This window comes from Heloderma suspectum, chromosome 2, assembly GCF_057233095.1.
Source record: "Heloderma suspectum isolate Gila_16-S chromosome 2, 16-S_ref, whole genome shotgun sequence".
Classification (NCBI taxonomy): Eukaryota; Metazoa; Chordata; class Lepidosauria; order Squamata; family Helodermatidae; genus Heloderma; species Heloderma suspectum.
Genome location: NC_139459.1, coordinates 395,733,318 through 395,742,045, shown reverse-complemented (window position 1 = coordinate 395,742,045; position 8,728 = coordinate 395,733,318).

Below are 8,728 nucleotides of genomic sequence, written 5' to 3'. Positions count from 1 at the left end.
CAGCTTTTTCATGAGAGGCCAAATCACCACCGCCTTTAAAGAGACCAGTAGTCAGCCATCTCTCTGTGAAGCATTGTTCTTTTCCTGGATCCAGGATCTCAGGCCAGAGCTACTGGCTTTAATCAGCCAAGAAAAGCAAGGGTCAAACACTCAGGTGGTCATGCAGACAGATCCAAACACTTTGTCCATGTCATGGCCTCAACACCATTCCCACTTACTTCATTCCATTAAACTGGACAAGACCTCCACCATCAGGTTTGCAAGATGTTTGGAGTCCAAGTTGTGGTGGATCTGAGCAACTTTGTCTTCAAAGTGTACTGCAAATTAATCACAACAAGCAGTTGAGGGTTCAATTAGACCTTACTTATGATCTGCCTGTACAAGGACACAAACCACCCAAAAAAGCTGTGCAGAGCGACGCTGAGAGGATGCAATGATGGTGGAAAAGGATATGAATTCCATGTAGAAGAGCAACATTATATTGGAAGTTTTATTTTCTATTCCTTTCCTAATGTTCCCCAACATGGCATTCACCTTTTTCACTGCCACCATTCACTGGGTCGATATTTCCATTGCTATATTCACTAAGTTTCCTTTCTGCCAGCTCAGTCTCCATCAGCATATATGTGAAGTTTGGATTTTTATTTTATTTTGTTTGGCCTCTGGGTGCAGCAAAAGGATCTTGTCAAGCTTGAACAATGGGATGCAACTAACAAGGTGAAATTCAACAGATAAAGCCTTCACCTCAGGCGTACTTATATCAGTGTGTTTAATGTTGTAGCACCTGCCCCATGGAACACACCCTCCACTGACAAGGGACAGTTTTGATGTTTAGATATCTGCTCCCTTCATGTAAGCTTTCCCTGAGGTCTCACCCAGCTAGTACAGTTATGAGTTGTATTGCCAACCAGTGATTATTTTATTGTCTTTTTATTGTTATATTTTTATTTTATTTATTATATTCCGCTGAACATATTTACAAATATCTCTAACCAAATTTTATGATTATAATCTTATTGTTAACCATTTTGATAGTTCACTGGAAAGCAGTATATACGTAGATCTGGGGAAATAAATAAATACCAATGGATGAAGGTACAATCTTATCAAAAACATTAGTGTTGGATGAGGAAAACTTGGCTTGACAGCAGTACGTATGAAAAGGGTCTAGGTGTCTTCATGGATCACAACCTGGATATGAGCCAGCAGTTCAATGAAGCTGCTAAAAAACAAAGTGCAATCTTAGGCTACATTAACAGAAGCATAGAGTCCAGGTCACAAGAAGTAAAAGTTCTACTCTATTCTCCATTAGGTAGGCCACATTTGATGTACTGTGTGCAGTTCTGGGTGACAGATAGGGATGGCAGAGAATTCCGCCACGGATCACGGTGAGGCTGAATGCCAGTGCATTTGGCCCCCTGAAATCTGTGGCGGAACGGCCTGCCACCCCCCTGCCCCCCTGCGGATCCCCCCCGGGACGAGACTTACCTGGGGCGGATCTTCTGGGCAGTGGCGGCTCGAGCAGCGGCTCCGGCGGCGGAGGCTAGTCTTCCTCAGAATCAGAACTACTCTGGGATTCTATGGGCTCAGTGTCCACCCTGACACATATGCAGAAGATGGAGCAGACTTGTTCTCTGTTGCTCCAGAGGACAAGACTGGGTAGAAATTGTAAGGAAGCAGATTTTGGTTGAAGTGCCCCCATCCCTCTTGTACAGGCCCAGCTTGTCCCAAAATGTTCCCCAGTGCCTAACAAATAACTCCTCCCTGCACCTCAGTTTTGCCTGTCCAGCTGTTCCTGTGCATGGAAAAGGTAGCAATGCAGAGGAAGACACCTTGGTGGTCCTGGATTTCAACCTCTTACCTAGCAACCTAAATTTGGCTTTCAGGACTTCACAACTACATTTCCTCATTTTGCTGGTACCAACATGGACCACAACCACTGACTCCACCCCAGTACTATCTACTAAGCTATCTAGGTGGTGCATGATATCCTCAACCTTCGCAACAGACAGGCAATTCAACATGCAGTCTACACGCCCATCACAAAAGCAAAAAAAATCAAGTCCTGTGAGAGACAACTGAGTGGAAATTGTAGGGGAGCAGATTCAGCTAAACTTTAGGAGAAAGTGAAAGTTGTTTGGCAGTGGATCAGATTGCTTTAGGAGGTGGTAGGTTCTCCTTTCATGGAGGTAGTTAAGGAAAGCCTAGACAGCCATCTGTCAGGGACAGATCACACTTCATTTCTCTCTCATCAGTGGTGTGACTCAGTAGAAGGCAGTGCCATTGGGAGGGGGTGGGTCCTCCTTTGCTGGAGTAGTCCAGGACCTGTCATAGAAACCCATAAAAATAGATGTGCAGAGAATCTTGAAGTTTGTATGTGTTTCAGACCCATGTAGGAACATAGCTGCCTTGGGTAGACATGCTCATTCTGTTACATGAATTCTATAGGTGCCATTTTCCAAGATGGCTGACATGTGAATGGCAATATGCAATAACCCATGAACCAATGCATGTAGAAAGCTCATTTTGGTGACAAAATATAGGGGGGTGGGGGTTGCTGTCAAGAGGGTAGAAAAGCCATTACTAACCACTGCTACCACCTGTATGGTCTACTGGAGACATCAGTCCCCCACAGCCCAGCAGTGCCTCCAGCAGCCACCTTCTGTGTTGGTTGGTCCCTTCAGAACCCAGAGAGTTTTGGCTATTAGGCAGTATAGAAATGTAATAAATAAACAGACAAACAAACCCATCCTGCTGGTAGTGGAGACATGAGGTGGAGGCCACAGTCCACAGGAATTCATTGTGAGTATCACGTGGATATCATTTTGTTGGAATGGGATGAAGAAACATGAAACCATTTCCTTGGACAAGGAACACAAACTGGATTCAACCAAAAATAATGGATTTGAGAACCTGAGAGCAAGAACTCTCACAGTCACAGTAACTGAGCACTCACACTCCATTTCTGTCTTATCAGTGGTGTAACTCAGTGGAAGGCAGCTTCGTGTGTTCATAAACTTTAGGACTAACTAAGCCAGGTTGTGTAATTGAGGCTTAATCCTGACTTTCTCTACAGTTCAGATCAGGCCAAGCTCCCCTGAGCAATTTCCACCCTGACCCATGTCAACTATGTAGCCACATCAACAAGTTCTTGAAAACATATTGCCTCCTCTCTGCACCTGAGCCTGGAGACAAACCGAGAGGCCAGCATATTGCAGAGGTGATATGTGTTGTTCAGTTGTTAAGTCGTGTCCGACTCTTCGTGACCCCATGGACCACAGTACGCCAGGCTCTCCTGTCCTCCACTCTCTCCCAGAGTGTGCTCAAATTCATATTCATTCCATTGGTGATGCTATCTAGCCATCTCATCCTCTGCCATCCCCTTCTCCTTTTGCCTTCAGTCTTTCCCAGCATCAGAGTCTTTTCCAGTGACTTTTCTCTTCCCATTAGGTGGCCAAAATATTTGAGCTTCAGCTTCAGTAACTGTCCTTCCAATGAGCACTCAGGGTTGATTTCCTTTAGGATGGACTGATTTGACCTCCTTGCAGTCCAGGGGACTCGTAAGAGTCTTCTCCAGCATCGCAGTTCGAAAGCATCAATTCTTTGGCGCTCAGCCTTCCTTATAGTCCAGCTCTCACACCCATACATTGCTACTGGGAAAACCATAGCTTTGATTATATGGACCTTTGTCAGCAAGGTGATGTCTCTGCTTCTCACTATGCTGTCTAGGTGTGCCATAGCTTTCCTCCCAAGGAGCAAGCATCTTTTAATTTCATGGCTACAGTCACCGTCTGCGGTGATCTTGGAGCCCAAGAAAATAAAATCTGTCACTGCTTCCATTTCTTCGCCTTCTATATGCCAGGAAGTGATGGGGCCACATGCCATGATCTTAGATTTTTAATGTTGAGTTTCAAACCAGCTTTTGCACTCTCCTCTTTCACCCTCAATAAGAGGCTCTTCAGATCCTCTTTGCTTTCTGCCATTAGGGTGGTATCATCTGCGTATCTGAGGTTGTTGATAATTCTCCCGGCAATCTTAATTCCAACCTCTGATTCATCCAACCCAGCGTTTCTCATGATGTACTCTGCATATAATTTAAATAAGCAGGGCAACAATATGCAGCCTTGTCGTACTTAGGGATGGCAGAGAATTCTGCCATGGATTTCAGTGAGGCCGAATGCACTGGCATTTGGCCCCCCAAAATCCGTGGTGGAATGGCCTGCCACCCCCCGCCACCCCGCGGATTCCCCCCGGGACGAAGCTTACCTGGGGCGGATGTTCTGGATGGCGGTGGCTCCGGAAGTGGCAGTGGTGGCGGCTCTTTCTACCAGCTGCTGCAGCCGCCATTTGCATCCTGGTCTTTGCTGTGATAGGCTACATAAGTATTTACGTAGCCTATCACTGCTAATGCAGGGATGCCTTTTGCGTCCCTGCGGAGGCCGTGATAGGCTACCTAAGTATTTACATAGCCTATCATGATAAGCCAAAAAAAAAAAAAAAACAGTGTACACAAATGGCTGCGGCTATGGCGGCCGCCATTTGCATTCCCTATTTTTAGCCATTTTAGCCTACGTAAATATTTACGTAGGCTATTATGGCAAAAAAAGGGGATGCAAATAGCTTAGTGGGTGCTATTTGCAGTCCCCTTTTTTTCCCGCCGTAATAGCCTACGTAAATATTTACGTAGGCTAAAACGGTTAAAAATAGGGAATGCAAATGGCAGCCGCCATAGCCGTCGCTATTTGCATACGCTGTGGGGGGGGGCAGCCGCCATTTGCGTCCGCAGCAGCCCATCCACAGCCGGAACTCCAGCTGTGGATGGCCCTGGCTGGTGGCTATGCGGAGCCGCCGCGGAGTGGAGCCAGCCAGGGAGGATTCCGGGGGGAGGGACGGAGTGCCTCCCCCCCACCGTGAATCACATCTGTGAAAAGGTAAGTGACTTTCATACATCCCTAATATTCATAAGGGATATGATTTAGGTCATACCTGAATGGTTTAGTGGTTTTCCCTATGTTCTTCAATTTAAGATGAAATTTTGCAATAAGAAGCTCATGACCTGAGCCACAGTCAGCTCCAGGTCTTGTTTTTACTGACTGTATAGAGCTTCTCCATCTTTGGCTGCAAAGGACATAATCAATCTGATTTTGATATTGCCCATCTGGTGATGTCCATGTGTAGAGTCACCTCTTGTGCTGTTGGAAAAGAGTGTTTGCTATGATCAGCGTGTTCTCTTGGCAAAACTCTATTAGCCTTTGTCCTGCTTCATGTTGTACACCAAGGCCATGCTTGCCTGTTATCCCGGTGATTTCTTGACTTCCTACTTTAGCATTCCAATCCCCTATGATGAGAAGGACATCTTTTTTTGGTGTTAGTTCTAGAAGGTGCTGTAGGTCTTCATAGAACCAATCAACCTCAGCTTCTTCGGCCTCAGTGGTTGGGGCATAGACTTGAATTACTGTGGTGTTGAATGGTTTGCCTTGGATTCATACTGAGATCATTCTATTGTTTTTGAGATTGTACCCCAGTACTGCTTTTCCCACCTTTTTATTGACTATGAGTGCTACCCCATTTCTTCTAAGGGATTCTTGCCCACAGTAGTAGATATCATGGTCACCTGAATTAAATTCACCCATGCCTGTCCATTTTAGTTCGCTGATTCCCAAGATGTCGATGTTCAATCTTGCCATCTCATGTTTGACCACCTCCAGCTTACCTTGATCCATTGACCTTACATTCCAGGTTCCTAAACAATATTGTTCTTTACAGCATCGGATTTTCCTTTCACCACCAGACACATCCACAGCTGAGCGTCCTTTCGGCTTTGGCCCAGCCGCTTCACTCTTTCTGGCGCTACTTGGAAATACCCTCTGCTCTTCCCCAGTAGTATATTGGACACCTTCCGACCTGAGGCTGAGGGGCTCATCTTCCGGCGTCATATCTTTTAGCCTTGTGATACGTTCCATGGGGTTTTCTTGGCAAGAATACTGGAGTGGGTTGCCATTTCCTTCTCCAGTGGACCACATTTTGTCAGAACTCTGTGCCATGACCTGTCCATCTTGGGTGGCCCTGCACGGCATAGCTTATGGCTTCACTGAGTTACGCAAGCCCCTTCGCCACAACAAGGCAGTGATCCATGAAGGGGAGAGGTGATACTACTTCCCCCTTATAATTATCATAATAATGGTGATTTGTTCTTCTTTCTGCCAACCCTCAGGGGCTTTTTGTAAAGATCACCTTTGAGTCAAGAAACATAAACATGAGGTAATGTCTTGAAACTCTACCAAAAGGGAATGGTAGATCAATATTCTGTTCTGTGCCACTGAGAGTCTGGGCTGAGATTGAGGGTAGGTGGGGGCTGTGCTGATGTGCAGTTTAATAGAATCTCCTTTGGATCTGAAGCCTTCCCTGGCTGGACTCATTCTACATGAGTAAGTGATCCCAGCAGCCTGAGTCTTGTGAGAGAGTTTGGCTTCTAATACTTAGACGGATATGTTGCTAATAGCAGTCACGAGGGAGATGGTGGTAGTAGGCAGACCCAAAATGGGCCTGGTGCTGCAGATTCTGTTGCTGCTGCTCCTGCCCAATGCAGCATCTGGGATGCTGAAGATAAAATGCCCCTTGTCTTTGAGAAAGGATCTAAATGCACCATTGAATTGGTACAAGCCAGGAGACTACCAGATCAGTGGGATCATATCTCTAATATTTCCTGCGCTTCAACCACCTGTCTTCAATGAGCCTCCCTTTATCAGGACTGATGGGTAAGTAATTCTGTGTTGGTAGATCATAGAATCATAGAATAGTGGGGTTGGAAGGGGCCTACAAGGCCATCAAGTCCAACCCTCTGCTCAGTGCAGGAATCCAAGTCAGAGCATCCCTGATAGATGGCTGTTCAGTCTCATCTTAAATGCCTCCAGTGTGGGAGAGCCCACTACCTCCCGAGGTAATTGCTTGGCCTTCCTCTCTTTGGCAGCCTTTCAAGTACTTGAACAGTGCTATCCTATCTCCCCTCAGTCTTCTCTTCTCAAGGCCAAACATGCCCAGTTCCTTCAGTCTCTCCTCATAGGGCTTTGTTTCCAGTCCCCTGATCATCTTTGTTGCCCTCCTCTGAACCCTCTCCAGTTTGTCTGCATCCTTCTTAAAGTGTGGTGCCCAGAACTGGACAGATGAGGCCTAACCAGTGCTGAGTAGAGGGGAACTAGTTATGTTATGTTACAACACCTGAGATATTATGTTATGACACCTAAGCCTAATTTCAAAAGCCCCAGATGTTCCTATCTACAGACGTTCCTTTATGAACACAAAGAACCCAGCTAGTGCACAGCCTCAAAGCAGTCTGGTAGGATTTGTGTGAACATATTCTAGTACAAGTCAGGATTTCAAGCATAATTCTAATGGGTACTGGCTGTGATTCAGATGGTTCTTCCTTGGCTGCCCAGCCACAAACGGCTATTCCTTTGCTTTCTCTCCTAAAGAGCTTCATTTTGAGATTGTAAATGTTGCTGAATGTGTTTTTAGCGACCAGGTCCAATGTGAAACTGAACACATGGTTAGTTTTTAAAGGAGGGAATGACTACAGTTAGGCTACTAGCTCACCAGCTTTAGTTGCCACTGGAGGGCAGGCTAAGGCAATGTTGTTGTTGTTCAGTCGTTCAGTCGTGTCCGACTCTTCATGACCCCATGGACCATAGCACGCCAGGCCTTCCTGTCCTGCGCTCTCTCCCGGAGCGTGCTCAAGTTCATATTCATTGTATCGGTGATGCTATCTAGCCATCTCATCCTCTGCCATCCCCTTCTCCTTTTGCCTTCAGTCTTTCCCAGCATCAGGGTCTTTTCCAGGGAGTTTTCTCTTCGCATTAGGTGGCCAAAATATTTGAGCTTCAGCTTCAGGATCTGTCCTTCCAATGAGCACTCAGGGTTGATTTCCTTTAAGACTGACTGATTTGACCTCCTTGCAGTCCAGGGGACTCGTAAGAGTCTTCTCCAGCACCACAGTTAGAAAGCATCAATTCTTCGGCGCTCAGCCTTAGGGGAGATGGTGCACAGACAGAGGCAGCAATTATTGGTGTGAGGGGTGAATTTCCCTGTATGACACGGCTTCCACAGTCACTCTCAGTGTGAGTAAGAAAAAGACAGCTTCGCTCAGGGTGTCAAACCATAAGACCATAAGAAGAGCCCTGCTGGGTAAGACCAAGATCTTGCCTTTTTTACAATGGCTGCACACTGGGTTGACATCTTCACTGAGCTGTCCACCACATCCCCAAGATCTCTTTCCTGGTCGGTCACTGCTAGCTCAGATCCCTTCAAGCTATACTTGACGTTAAGTTTTTTTGCCCCAACATGCATCACTTTACACTTGCTTTGTGTGGTGGTTGTCTTTGGTGGGAAATCTCTATTTGCCTTGCAACAAGATTCGTTTCCAGCCTCCGACAGACATTATGTGGACATCAGATACTGGATCTGGATCTCATGTACGATGAGCACATTTCTAAGAGGGATATGAGTACGATGAGTATAGTACAACTGTCCTCCTATCTCCTCCAACCAAACAAGCTTTTGAAACAATATAAAAGGAAGCTTCTGTTTACAGGACTATACCAAATACAGAAAGTCCTGGAAAGGCCTGGAAAGCTGAATAGTCAGGAAACTGATATGTTGTTTCGCTGAATGGAGAATGACCATGCCACATATGGTTCATTCCAGGAATATGTACATATCATACTGGCACATC